Genomic DNA, 15550 nt, shown 5'->3' with positions numbered 1-15550 from the left:
TTTTGAGAGCGATGATCTGGACGTGTGTCCATCAGAGACAGTACATCTGTAAGACTGGATGTCATGAACTGCTATATATTATGACCTTTGAATACTATTAAGGCAAATACATTGTTTGTTCTCTATCAAAATCTTTCATTTGCTAACTATGCCTATCAGTAGTTAGTGACTTCAGTTGTTAGAATCTTTTATTTAGCTCGCAGTATTGGCGCTCGCTGTATTGCAGTAGTTTGAGTAACGAAAATTTTTGTGAGGTAATTGATTCATGAAAGGTATAGGTTATTGTTAGTCAGGGCCATTGTTTTGTAGGGATTATTAAAAGTCAGATTGCGTTGCGCTAAAGAAATTGTGTGTCAGTTTAGTGTTGATCAGAATATGTAAAGAGAGTAATGTCTGAGTACGTTCAGTTTTCCTCAGCTGTTTGAAAAGCAAATAATGTAAGAAGTTTATCAGCACAGTAATTCATTAATTTTTCTAAGGTGACGTTACATATGGCGACCCTGCCAGGCTACCTCACTGGAATCTTCTGATTTTTTCTTGTAGTTTGTATAATTAGTGTAGCTTTTGTTTATTGCTAGCACATAATTTTAGAAAGAATCTCCTTCGTATTTGCAGTCTTTCATTGTTGTACAGTAAAACAGTTGTAGATTTGCACCAAGTATTTTGCATCTGCCCTTGCAATTAACGAGATATTATTTTCAGTGCAATGTTAATGTGTTTTCTTATTTTGCTCTTCAAATTGTGCTTTTCTGTGTTATCATGTGAAATATGGTGACAATAATGGCCTGTGAAAAACGTAATACTAGGCTCCAAAGTAAACTGAAAAATGACAGTGAAGACGAGAGTAGTGTGTTAGCGCCACCGTGTAATGAATTAACTAATCTTCAAGGTAGTAATTTGGTAACTGTGCATAGGGAAATGGAGCGGGCTGCAAATAATGGTGTAGACAGTGAAACAATTAGTGAACAGGGAAGCATTATCGATCGATCAGTCGGCAATAGCTCGCCTCAGGAATCTGAAATGACAGGACACAATCTCGCAAATACTGTAGATTCAGGTTTTGGGTCCTCACCGTTTTCTCAAATAAGTCAAGACACATTTTCTGCTTGTCAAAATCTGAATGTTGCCGGTGCAAATTCACTGCCGAAAAGCACTGAGGAACATGTTTCAGACACCAGTGCATTGTTATTACAATTATGACAACAAATGGGACAAAAGCTTCAAAAGTTGGACATGATGGAACAAAATCAGAGACAAACACAGCAACAGCTTCAAAAGCTAGACACCATGCTTGAACAAACATGTGAAGGTTTAACTGCTGAGTTACTTAAAATCGAATCTAAATGTCAAAAAGTCTGTAATGACGTAAAAACACAAATTTTTGAGCATTTTCGACCTATTTTTTCGCGTCATGAAAATGCATTACAGAATCATGAAGCAACCATAAAAGAACTGCAAACTATTGTTCATGAAAATCACGACACCTTGCAAGCTAAAATTGACTCAGTTGTATCTACCGATTTGGTTACGCAACTTGCAAAAACTCAGGAAAACTTAAAGAACATAGTAGATACGATTTTAACACAAATGGACACTCTGTAACTTGGTTCAGAAAAACACACTGAGGAAATCAGTTCACTATCGGAGAAAGTAGCCAAACTTTTGGATCAGTTCACTAACTTATCTGCAAAGGTAGATGATGATCTGAATGACAAAAGACCTGTAGCCTTCAATGGCACAGAAGAATACAAACAAATTAGGAAATTCAAACAAAATCAGAATCAAATTAATACGCAACACAAAAGAGAAATCCAGGAAGTACAAGATCAGTTGGCACAAATAATACAAGAATTACACATTTCAGAGGACACTCACGCTCCAACACGGGAAGAGGGACTTAGAAATACGGAAAATCCACAAAATAATAACACAGGGCATTTCGGAAATTATGAAAGAAATTGGCTAGATGCGCCGAATTTTGAGATGGAACCGCCGACACGACGTAACATTGACCGATATGCGACTCGCCGACACGATGGTTTTGACTATAAGCTGTTCATGACTACACGTAAATTCAAAACATTTAAGAATTCTGGCAACGACATTCATCCACAAGCATGGCTCCATCAATTCTCTCATTGTTTTCCTCCCAACTGGTCATTAGAGCACAGATTAGAATTTATGTGTGCCTACTTAGAGAATGAACCAGCTGTAAGAATGTGATCGGTCATTCACGATTGTCACAGTGAAGGAGAATTTTATCATGCCTTCCTCTCAGCATATTTGTCTCAAGCTACACAGGACCGAGTAAAACATAGCATCATAATGATGAATCATTTCGAACAATCTGAATTTTCCAGTCTTGTGAAATATTTTGGAGACATGTTGCACAAGAATCACTACCTGTCAAACCCATACAGCCCCTCAGAACTCATCCGCATTTGCTTAATCAAATTGCCTGAACATTTACGACATATGATTTTGGCAGGACGTTGCAAAGACGACATTGAAGCTTTTCACGGACTCTTACAAGAATTGGAAATTGACACTGACAATCGCGGGACACGAAAATAGGAACACAACAATTACAGATCACATCCGTCACAATTCTGCGATGAAAGAAATAATAACTAGACATGACAAGACTATTCTTACAACGAAAATCGTGAACAAAACAGACACCACCCATATGACAACCACTGCCAGAGTAATAGTTACAGAGAAAGATCGCATTTCCGTAGTAATGAATATTGCAGAGACAGTCATAGAAACAGACAATATGGCAACCAGAACTATTATTATCACAGGAGACAGAATAACTTCAGACGCAACGGTCCACCGTGTAGTGATAATTCAGGGAGAAATTCTCCACCACTTAACCGACAAGAAAGAAACTACAGGGACTACCGACATGACGACAGACAATATAATCATAACGACAGACCTGAATTTCATCAGAACTGGCGGGATTCAAACAGGGCTGGGCCCTCTCGGCAAGGTGAATTTTTAGAAGTTAGGTCTCCTAATCCCAATAACGACGCACGCCAACAAAGAGATAGCAGACAATGACTCGCACCGCAGGCACCCACGTGCTCTGGCTGGCTCAGAGAAAAATAACATAGACACTAACCTTGAGAAAAATTTGAGCATTCTTTACCGATGTACCATATACCACATGATAATTCCGTTGAAGTGGAAACTCTGTGTACAAGGAAGAGTAAAGTTTTACACCACATTTCACATGTAAAACCGTTTATTGAAGGATAATCTGATTTTTAACTTTGTCTTTGCCATAAACTTTTCACTTCACGTTACTAGTATGCTTTGTCAACTTAGAAACTGTTAACATGCAACGATGTTTGAAGTGAAATATCCAGTCAAGAACCAAGAGAACCTATTTAAACAGAAATAACGAATGCATTGTTATAGTGAACAGACGACACAGTGTTGTTATTTGTACATTCTTGCTTGTTAGTTGCACGATTACGTAATGACTACAAGACTCACATACTTAGAACATATACCGGTATAGCTAATGACATTGTAATGCAACATTTTGATTTACTTGAAAATATATTCTGGATTTAAAATACTTTCTGAGAGATACCAGATGACACAGTGGTTAGTTTATTTGACAGCTACAGGATTATATCACGACGCTACTAATGTGTGACACAATTTACATTGTATCTTTTGCAGTGTATCTGTTTTATCTCTGCACAGTTTTTCTGAATTCATCTGGAAAGGCAAACATGTTTTAGTAGTATCTTTTGTGGTGCAGCTACAATGAGACAGCCTTTTCCATAGCACAACAATACGTTACATTATAGTACTTTCTTGATCACGGTAAGGTACGTAATAGCTACGATATCTATAAGCATAGCATTTCACTTTTGTTTATTGCGAGGTAATACATTGACTTCTACAGAACTTTGCTTACAGACGACGATAACTACAACACTTCCACAGAATTATCTTACAGCAAGACGCACATTTAGCGCTAAAGGACAAGTATTTGAGCGATTAATTTCGTACTTAAAACATTTATTTTAAAAAATTTTTGAATTACAAAAATACAAAGGTTTTCCGTGATACATTTCATTCAATTGCTGTAATTGGCAACACCTGAGGATATAATTACATTAATCCTCAGGGGGGTACACGCCTACTTTGTGTACCATGTGTTTGGCAAGCACAAGGAGCCCTAGCTAATATGGTATTTGCTTATACAACTTTACACATCGGTACCATATTTCTGTAAGACAGAATTACACAGCTATCTGATCATTTAACTGAGAGAAACAAACATATTTTTACTACATCAGTGACAGATGTTTACGCAGTTACAAAGTTGGATAACTTCACACTTACAAAATTGTATTTTGTCTGTACTTTGTGAACTGTTCATATTTTTTCAGAACCATTCTGATACTATGAGAGCTTTGAATGATGTATTTGGTAAGGGATCATGATTTTTTAAGTACGTATGAGGTAGATGACTTTATTTGAAGGTCTTGAAATTATTGAAAGAAGCTGCGACGATTTGGAGATGTGATTGATCTGTTATGATGTTATTATTACGGTGACGATGTGTATTATGCTGTTGAGGTATGTTTACGATCAATAAGATGATGCTACCATATATGAGGAACGTGATTACGTGTTTATAAGTATATGAATAATGAATAGAATTTAGAGACTCCGGTTTGTGAAAAAGGATGTTGGAAACCACGAATCGTACTTTAAGAGTTATGAAATGTGTGTAAATACTGAATGTATCACAATGCCGCCGATAATTTTTTGGACACTGTTATATTTATAGGATTTTGTTTCTACACTTTTCTACTGTAATTTCTCGACTTGTGAAATTTTATTTGTATCAAACTGTCACAGTAGCAAACTGCTGTAGGAAATAGTTCGGTAGGAAAGGTAAGTGACCTTGACGTAATGTGCTGTAGTTGCCAAGCTATGTGACAGTCGCCTGGAAAAAAAGAGCCGTGCCTTTCAGAGGCACAACAAAAAAAATGAGAGGCCATTAACCTCCTTATTGACATTCCTTTGTAGAAAGCATTGCAAATACGTGGAGCTCTTAATTTATGGTATTTACTGAAATGCCTAATGAAATGATGAGAAACATTTTACATCTATTGTCTTTCTGGTTGAGAGATTTTTTTTACTGCCTTTGGAGATGCCATTTGCCTAGTGAATGACGTTTATATATATATAAACGTCATTCACTAGGCAAATGGCATCTCCAAAGGCAGTATATATATATATACAGGGTGAGTCACCTAACATTACCGCTGGATATATTTCGTAAACCACATCAAATACTGACGAACCGATTCCACAGACCGAACGTGAGGAGCGGGACTAGTGTAATTGTTTAATACAAACGATACAAAAATGCACGGAAGTATGTTTTTTAACACAAACCTACGTTTTTTTAAATGGAAACACGTTAGTTTTGTTAGCACATCTGAACATATAAACAAATACGTAATCAGTGCCATTTGTTGCATCGTAAAATGTTAATTACATCCGGAGATATTGTAACCTAAAGTTGACGCTTGAAACCTCCGACGTTCAGTTGCGTGTTGTAACAAACACGGGCCACGGTCGGCGAGTAGCATCTGCAGGGACATGTTTACGATGACGACCGTGTTTACGAGTGTGGCTGTAGTGCACTGTTGTGGTTTGGTCTAGCTGTCACAGTGTCCGCATGTAGCACTTGCTGCTATTGTTATTCTGCATTCGTCTCCGCACGCAGACCAACTGTAGTACACCATGTTACCAGACATCTGTGATAGTGTAGTGTTGTAGGAACTGTCACCATGGTGTATTCGAACTCTGAAAACGTGGAGATGATAACTCATCTATGGCGAGTGTCGACGAAATGCAGCTGAAGCCTGCAGGGTGTATGCAGAACGGTACCCGGACAGAGAGCATCCAACGTGCCGCACATTACAAAACATCTACCGCCAACTGTATGCAACAGGTATGGTCGTAGCACACAAACGGGTCCGTAACAGGCCCGTCACAGGAGAAGCGGGTGTAGTTGGTGTGTTAGCTGCTGTTGCCATGAACCCACACATGAGTACACGGGACATTGTGAGAGCTGGTGGACTGAGTCAAAGTAGTGTCATGCGCATACTGCATCGTCACCACTTTCACCCGTTTCATGTGTCATTACATCAGCAATTACATGGTGATGACTTTAATCATCGAGTGCAATTCTGTCAATGGGCATTAACGGAGAATGCGTTGCAGTTCTACCTGTTTAGCGATGAAGTGGGTTTCACAAACCACGGGGCAGTGAATCTACGGAACATGCATTACTGGTCCGTGGAGAATCCTCGCAGGTAGAGCGACAGCGACCGTGGACTGTAAATGTATGGTGCGGAATCATTGGCGACCACCTCATTGATCCTCACTTCATTGCAGGGGCCCAAACACCTGCAACATACATCGCATTTCTACAGAATGATTTGCCAACGTTGCTCGAAAATGTCCCACTGGAAACGCGTCGACGTATGTGGTATCAGCATGATGGTGCACCTGCTCATTCCGAAATTAACACTAGGCTGACCCTTGACAGGATGTTCGACGGGCGTTTCATAGGACGTGGAGGACGCATGAATTGACCAGCCCGTTCTGCTGATCTTACACCTCTGGACTTCTTTCTGTGGGGTACGTTAAAGGAGAATGTGTACCGTGATGTGCCTACAATCCCAGAGGATATGAAACAACGTATTGTGGCAACCTGCGGCGACATTACACTAGATGTACTGCGGCGTGTACGACATTCATTACGCCAGAGATTGCAATTGTGTGCAGCAAATAATGGCCACCACATTGAACATCTACTGGCCTGACATGTCGGGACACACTCTATTTCACTCCGTAATTGAAAACGGAAACCACGTGTGTACGTGTACCTCACCCCTCATGGTAATGTACATGTGCGTCAGTGAAAAAGACCAATGAAAAGGTGTTAGCATGTGGACGTAATGTGCTGTTCCAGTCTCTTCTGTACCTAAGGTCCATCACCGTTCCCTTTGGATCCCTACGTAATTCGGTGCTCTCCGATACACACGATCGAACAGCGGAGGCGTGGTACTCAAGAGTCAGCTTTAGGTTACAATATCTCCGGATGTAATTAGCATTTTACAATGCAACAAACGGCACTGATTACGTATTTGTTTATATGTTCAGATGTGCTAACAAAACTAACGGGGTTCCATTTAAAAAAACGATGTTTGCGTTAAAAAACATACTTCCATGCATTTTTTAGTGGCTTGTTTTGACCAGTTACACTAGCCCCTCTCCTCACGTTCGGTCTGTGGAATCGATGTGTCAGTATTTGATGTGGTTTACGAAATATATCCAGCGGTAATGTTAGGTGACTCACCCTGTATACACGGTGTTACAAAAAGTTACGGCCAAACGTTCAGGAAACATTGCTCACACACAAAAAAAGAAAAGATGTTATGTGGACATGTGTCCGGAAATGCTTAATTTCCAATGTTAGAGCTCATTTTAGTTTTGTCAGTAAGTACTGTACTTCCTCGATGCACCGCCATGATTTCATACTGGACACTCTACGTGTGCTGCTAGAACATGTGCCTTTACAAGTACGACACAACATGTGGTTCATGCACGATGGAGCTCCTGCACATTTCAGTCGAAGTGTTCGTACGCTTCTCAAAAACAGATTCGGCGACTGATGGTTTGGTAGAGGCGGACCAATTCCATGGCCTCCACGCTCTCCTGACCTCAACCCTCTTGACTTTCATTTATGGGGCATTTGAAAGTTCTTGTCTATGCAACCGCGGTACCAAATGTAGAGACTCTTCATGCTCGTATTGTGGAGGGCTGTGATACAATACGCCATTCTCCAGGGCTGCATCAGCGCATCAGGGATTCCATGCGGCGGAGGGTGGATGCATGTATCCTCGCTAACGGAGAACATTTTGAACATTTCCTGTAACAAAGTTTTTGAAGCCACGCTGGTACGTTCTGTTGCTGTGTGTTTCCATTCCATGATTAATGTGATTTGAAGAGAAGTAATAAAATGAGCTCTAACATGGAAAGTAAGCGTTTCCGGATACATGTCCACATGACATATTTTCTTTCTTTGTGTGTGAGGAATGTTTCCTGAAAGTTTGGCTGTACCTTTTTGTAACACCCTGTATATATCTGCTCATTTCTTTTAATACCTAGGTTCTAGCTGCACTGCAGCATTGGTTACAATAAAATTTTATAGATGTATAATATAGATATTTTATGCCTACATATCCAGTAAGTAATAACTTTATGATCTACTTCAAAAAAACGAAGGAGCACAAAAAGACATTTCCCTTAACAGGAATTGTATACATAATTTTCTTTTCAAGTACTTTGTAATTTGTTTTGTAGAATAAGTTGTGGTGCACCACTTTAATTACATAGACATTAATATGTGAATAGACATTTCCCTTATCTGCATTGTTGTCTTTAGTGTAATATTTTTTCTGCTTAAGCTTTGCCATTTTTAGGTATAAGGTATAGCATTTGCTGCTGCTGTTTGCCAGCCACAGTGTTACTGAATTTGACTTTGTATTACTCTGTTCAACCAGTTTTACTACTGATTTGTTTTTCTTGTTGCTGCACATTGGCTCATATTCGTTGTAATGTTGTATTTGCCCTGCTAATTTAGATATACTGCAGCTTGCTTTGCCAATTTGCATTTTTTTCCATTGCTATTTGTGTTAATTGTTTTGTACTGTTGCGTTGCCTCGTCCCTTAGTATATATATATCTGAGCTCAGAAGATTTAAGTTAGCTTAAGAGGGGGTATACTATATAAGAAACTAACTATGGAGAATAGGGAAAGAATGCATTGAGAAGTTATATGAAAAAGATTTGGGCCAAAATGAGTATTGTACACTGAGAAATAATTATTTTGAAAGAAATATGAATAGAACACAGAAATGAGGTATAGATAGGACCTTTTGGGAATAATGATGAATGAAGGGAGTTCTTCAAGAAGTAAAGAAAGTTTTGTCTGAAAATACTGCAGTAAAACAAACCCTAACCTTTCCTTTTGTATTATTCCGCTATGTGTTTGTGTACCCTTGTGTCTTTCCTGTCTTTATGTGTTTAGCTAATAAAATTTATGTTGTAGAATTTTTCTAGTACTAAGCTACATTCACTATGATGAGGAATACTGTTATACTCAAATATAATTTGCATTAATAATATGTTGTTTTCTTTGTAAAGATGTTTATAGACATTATTAATTCTGTTCTGTTTCAATGCTCATATGTGAAATTAATGTTTCGAAAACTATTCTCATTGTTTTATGTATTTACTTATGTCATAATTCCTGTAACACTGATGTATTGTTTATTTTTATTATTTTGTAAAGCCTCTGTTACTACAAATGTTATCTGTACTGTTATGTTCTGTAATGGTGTATGTTGTACCTTTGTAATTGTATTCTCCTGTTATAAAATTGTAATTCACACCAGTTCATCAAATTAAGTAACTTGAAGCATTCATTTCACTGCACACATTTCTGTTGGTCATAGTACAAGTGCAATATGTGACAAGTTGGAACTGTTAGTGTTTGCACGTGTGTCAATAATTCAGTAAGAGAGTGGTTAACAGCATTTCTGGTTCTAAGGACAATTCCAAAAACTTTGTGAGTGCACAAGTGGTGTTTATGGACTTGCTATATTGTCTGCAAGACTCTTTAATGTTGATTGTGCACCCACACAGTCGCAACAGATGGCTGCTGGCTATCTCTGCAAGGACTGCAGTGGGTCTGCACCTTCGATGACCCACCAATACCATTATTTCTACAAGGACTGCAGTGGTTCTGCACCTCTGGTGGCCCACCAATACCATAATCTCTACCAGGACTACAGTGGGTCTGCTCTGTGATGACCTACCTACCAATGTGCTTCAAAACTTCGACTGACTCTACGGTGTGTTTGCTCTGTTGTGGCCCATTACCTGTTTGCATGTCAAGAGTCAGCACTGTCTTTCCGTTGGAAGGACAACACTACTTCTTCAAGACTGCATGGAAATCCACTACTTCCGTGTGCATTTTCTTTTACTGCTCAGACTTTGAGAAAAACACTGCAATTTTACTGTGATGAACGATCAGGACTGTCTTTATGGACTGTGAGAAAATTTTAGCTTTTGACGAACATTGTATCAATAAGTGTGTGTATTTGATTTCTTTGTTATTGTAATTGTGAAAAAATTTTAACAAATATGTATTGGCCAGTGCCCAGAACAAATTGTAAAATTTTTTGTGATCAGCATGGGGGCTATGTAAGTAGGCTGTTTAGTTTCTTTTATTGGTAAGGCCACGTAGCGCTCTGTATGAAAATCACAGGCTGTGCTGTGTGCAGTCTGTGGCTGGTTTGCATTGTTGTTTGCTATTGCAGTGTTGGGCAGCTGGATGTGAACAGCGCGCAGCGTTGCACAGTTGGAGGTGAGCCGCCAGCAGTGGTGGATGTGGGGAGTGAGATGGCGGAGTTTTGAGAGCGGATGATCTGGACGTGTGTCCATCAGAGACAGTGCATTTGTAAGACTGGATGTCATGAACTACTATATATTATGACCTTTGAACACTATTAAGGCAAATACATTGTTTGTTCTCTATCAAAATCTTTCATTTGCTAACTATGCCTATCAGTAGTTAGTGACTTCAGTTGTTAGAATCTTTTATTTAGCTCGCAGTATTGGCGCTCGCTGTATTGCAGTAGTTTGAGTAACGAAGATTTTTGTGAGGTAATTGATTCATGAAAGGTATAGGTTATTGTTAGTCAGGGCCATTGTTTTGTAGGGATTATTAAAAGTCAGATTGCATTGCGCTAAAGAAATTGTGTGTCACTTTAGTGTTGATCAGAATAAGTAAAGAGAGTAATGTCTGAGTACGTTCAGTTTTCCTCAGCTGTTTGATAAGCAAATAATGTAAGAGGTTTATCAGCACAGTAATTCATTAATTTTTCTAAGGGGACGTTACAACGTTGTTACAAGAAAAAGAGAAACCTCGAAAACAAATTTCTTACCCAGTCCTCAGCATACAAAGAGGGAAACATATTTTAATCGCAGTTTTAGATTCAGGCTTTTCAGGTTCAGTAATTAGTGATGCAGCATTCATCAACTGTAATTCAAATGACACAATCCAGATGAAACTTTACCATTACATGGACCACATTTCCAAAGTAAAAAATTTTGAAACGTTTTGTAGAGTAATTATTTGGGCATTATATAAATATATTTTTGACAGTCAGGTTGTGATACATGCTATTTTCTCTTTGACGAGTGGATTGTTGTAAATCTATAGAAGTTGTCATAAGCCGTTTAATCCTATGTGTGTATGATTTTTGACTATGTATTTCTTTAACATTATGTATTTCTGTTAATATAAATACTTTACAGATATATATTAAAATGTCACTAATAACGAAACTTCCTAGCGGTATGTACCACACACAGTTTCAGACGAAATTACGTTCCACAAAAGGAAGCAGCAACTCTTAGTGTATGGATGGTAACATCTGGTACTGCGTAAAGTAATGGAATTTTTCTTACAGGTGATGCACTGAATTATGAATAATTTCGTTGGCATATGACACATGTTGTACAGCACGCAGATGTGGAAAAGGTAGAGAATTTTTGGTTGGATTTAAGAGCACTGAACATAATAACATGGAGTAGCAACAATAAGTGCAATGCCATATGAGATTGTTTTTTAGTAATATACAGGGTGGTCCATTGATAGTGACCAGGACAAATATCCCAAGAAATAAGCATCAAACGAAAAATCTACAAAGAACGGAACTTGCCTAGCTTGAAGGGGGAAACCAGATGGCGCTATGGTTGGCCCGCTAGATGGCACTGCCATAGGTCAAACGGACTTCAACTGCGTTTTTTCAAATAGGAACCCCCATTTTTATTACATATTTGTATAGTACTTAAAGAAATATGAATGTTTTAGTTGGAACACATTTTACGCTTTGTGATAGATGGCGCTGTAATAGTCACAAACGTATAACTACGTGGTATCACGTAACATTCCGCCAATGCGGACGTTATTTGCTTCGAGATATATTACCCGTGTTAAAATGGGAAGTTTTCCAATTGCGGAAAAGGTCGATATCGTGTTGAAGTATGGCTATTGTGATCAAAATGCCCAACGGGCGTGTGCTATGTATGCTGCTCGATATCCTGGATGACATCATCTAAGTGTCCGGACCAGATAGTTACGTTATTTAAGGAAACAGGAAGTGTTCAGCCACATGTGAAACGTCAACCACGACCTGCGACAAATCATGATGCCCAAGTAGGTGTTTTAGCTGCTGTCGCGGCTAATCCGCACATCAGTAGCTGACAAATTGCGCGAGAATCGAGAATCTCAAACACGTCGGTGTTGAGAATGCTACATCAACATCGACTGCACCCGTACCATATTTCTATGCACCAGGAATTGCAAGGCGACGACTTTGAACGTCGTGTCCAGTTCTGCCTCTGGGCATAAGAGAAATTACGGGACGATGACAAATTTTTTGCACGCGTTCTATTTAGCGACGAAGCGTCATTCACAAACAGCGGTAACGTAAACCGGCATAATATGCACTATTGGGCAACGGAAAATCCACGATGGCTGCGACAAGTTGAACATCAGTGACCTTGGCGGATTAATGTATGGTGCGGCATTCTGGGAGGAAGGATAATTGGCCCCCATTTTATCGATGGCAATCTAAATGGTGCAATGTATGCTGATTTTTTACGTAATGTTCTACCGATGTTACTACAAGATGTTTCACTGCATGACAGATTGGCGATGTGCTTCCAACATGATGGATGTCCGGCACATAGCTCGCGTGCGGTTGAAGCGGTATTGAATAGCATATTTCATGACAGGTGGATTGGTCGTCGAAGCACGTTCACCGGATCTGACGTAACCGGATTTCTTTCTGTGGTAAAGTTGAAGGATATTTGGTATCGTGAACCACCGTCAACGCCTGACAACATGCGTCAGCGCATTGTCAATGCATGTGCGAACATTACGGAAGGCGAACTACTCGTTGTTGATGTTCAAATGTGCGTGAAATTTTATGGGACTTAGCTGCTAAGGTCATCAGTCCCTAAGCCTGTACACTACTTAACCTAAATTATCCTAAGGAAAAACACACACACCCATGCCCGAGGGCGGACTCGAACCTCCGCCGTGACCAGCCGCACAGTCCGTGACTGCAGCGCCCAAGACCGCTAGGCTAATCCCGCGCGGCCAGTCGCTGTTGAGAGGAATGTCGTTATATGTATTGCCAAATGCATTGAGGTTGACGGACATCATTTTGATCAGTTATTGAATTAGTGTGGTATTTACAGGTAATCACGCAATAACAGCATGCGTACTCAGAAATGATAAGTTCACAAAGGTACATGTATCACATTGGACCAACCGAAATAAAATGTTCAAACGTACCTACGTTCTGTATTTTAATTCAAAAACCTACCTGTTACCAACTGTTCGTCTAAAATAGTGAACCATAGGTTTGTGACTATTACAGCGCCATCTATCACAAACCGAAAAAAGTCGTCCAAGTAAAACATTCAAATTTCTTTATTTAATACACAAATATGTAATAAAAAATGTGGGTTCCTATTTTTAAAAAAAACGCAGTTGATACCTGTTTGACCTATGGTAGCGCCATGTAGCGAGACAACCACAGCGCCATCTGGTTTGCCCCTTCAAGTTAGACAAGTTTCGTTCTTTGCAGTTTTTTCGTTTGACGCTTATCTCGTGAGATATTTGGTTCGGTCACGATCAATGGACCACCCTGACAGTATGTGATGGAAGTAATTATGAGTTTATGATGATAAAGCCGATAGTTTTATAGACTTACAGATTTTGTATCTCTGGTGATATATTTCAAGATTTCAGGAGAGAGGCAATGAGGTTAAGGACTATTGGGGATTATATGATGATCTGCTTGTAGAGCACACTTTGAGTTGTTGTGATTTAGCGATTTTTACCTAGGGTAGAGGATTTCTTATAAATGGAGACGAGATGTGTTGAGAAATTTGCTACTTTATTTGACACAGTGCGATGAGCCTTTTGCCTGTAAGCATTTTTCTACATGGATAGTGATATTTATGAGAGAAAACACTTTCGTTCATCTGCTTCATCTGACAGCTGTTCAGTTTGCTTGTCCTAACAACTTTTTTTCTCGTTCCACAGGTTAATGGCATTTTTTATTTTTTCAGAAGACCTTAACAGATTTATATACGTTCACTAACCATTTAGCCCAACCATTCGTTGTTCTATTTGTGTATAGCTGTAAGCCGTTTTTGTTACCCCTCTCTCTTTCTTGCATTTGGAATATGCTAAGCATTTTTAGATGATAATGATTAGGTAGCACGTGCATAGAATAGGTGTCTGTGGCTTCATTTTCGATATCAGTATCTTTTGTGTCGGACTGAGCCATGTAATAAATGTAATTAATTTATTTTGAAAGTTGCAACAACTATTTTGCGCAAAAAACCTTTATCCCCTTCCTTCATACACTTACCTTCTGAATTGTTGCTCGAGCTGGAAATTTTTGTAGGAAAGAACATTATCTTTTTGATCACTGGACATAGTAAGTAAGGAAGCTTTTATTTTTGTAACTATATTGACAGATATTTGTAAGAAAATGCTATGATTTTTGTTCTCAATTCATGCCTTCTATGAATAAAATGTATTTTTCATTTTCTTTTACCAAGAACACTACGTAATACTGATGTACGGAATTACATGTATACCGTATGTTAATATGTGGCCCTTATGGTGATTTGTCAACTTTAACTGTAATTGTGGACTGATCTTGAATGCCACCAACAAACTCTTTCTCTTATGAAAATTTACTTTAGATATTTGTTTGTATTGCCACATGGTAACACATACACATTTACAATAAAATTTTATTTTAAATTATATATGTACTCATTTGTAACAGTGTTTGCTTATTATGTCTTATGCTGAAGCAGAACATTCATGGGAAAATTCAGGCCTATTCTTCCGCACTATGACACACTTATGTAATGTATGGACGTATTTTTGCAACAACGATATGTTAGCTCACTTCAACAGCATTTATGCAATTATTTCACACATATTTGGTGAAAAAGTACTGCGTTTCCGCATTACTATGGCATTTTACTGTGCTGCTGTGAGAGACTTTGGCTCTGAGTTGTCAGCGTTGAAAAATACTGCATCCTCTGAGTCACTCTTACCCTCCTCATAGTGACGTAAATGGTACTGCACTGAGTCTCCGACAAGCCACGTTTACTTCAAGGCACACTTAGGCGAGTTCTCTCTAGTGGTGTACTGGATACACTCAAGTTAACGACGATTTTTACTGGATACTTGTAATTCAAAGATGGCAAAATGAATTTTGCAACTGTGTAAGAAGCTGTGACTTTAACGCATTTCTTTTCTTACTCATGCTTTGAGCACTCAGACGTTTATGGACTGCTGGTGCGCCTGTGTACTATGATTTAAAACA

The sequence above is a fragment of the Schistocerca serialis genome, chromosome 8 (genome assembly GCF_023864345.2).
Source record: "Schistocerca serialis cubense isolate TAMUIC-IGC-003099 chromosome 8, iqSchSeri2.2, whole genome shotgun sequence".
Lineage (NCBI taxonomy): Eukaryota > Metazoa > Arthropoda > Insecta > Orthoptera > Acrididae > Schistocerca > Schistocerca serialis.
This window is presented reverse-complemented; position numbering follows the sequence as displayed.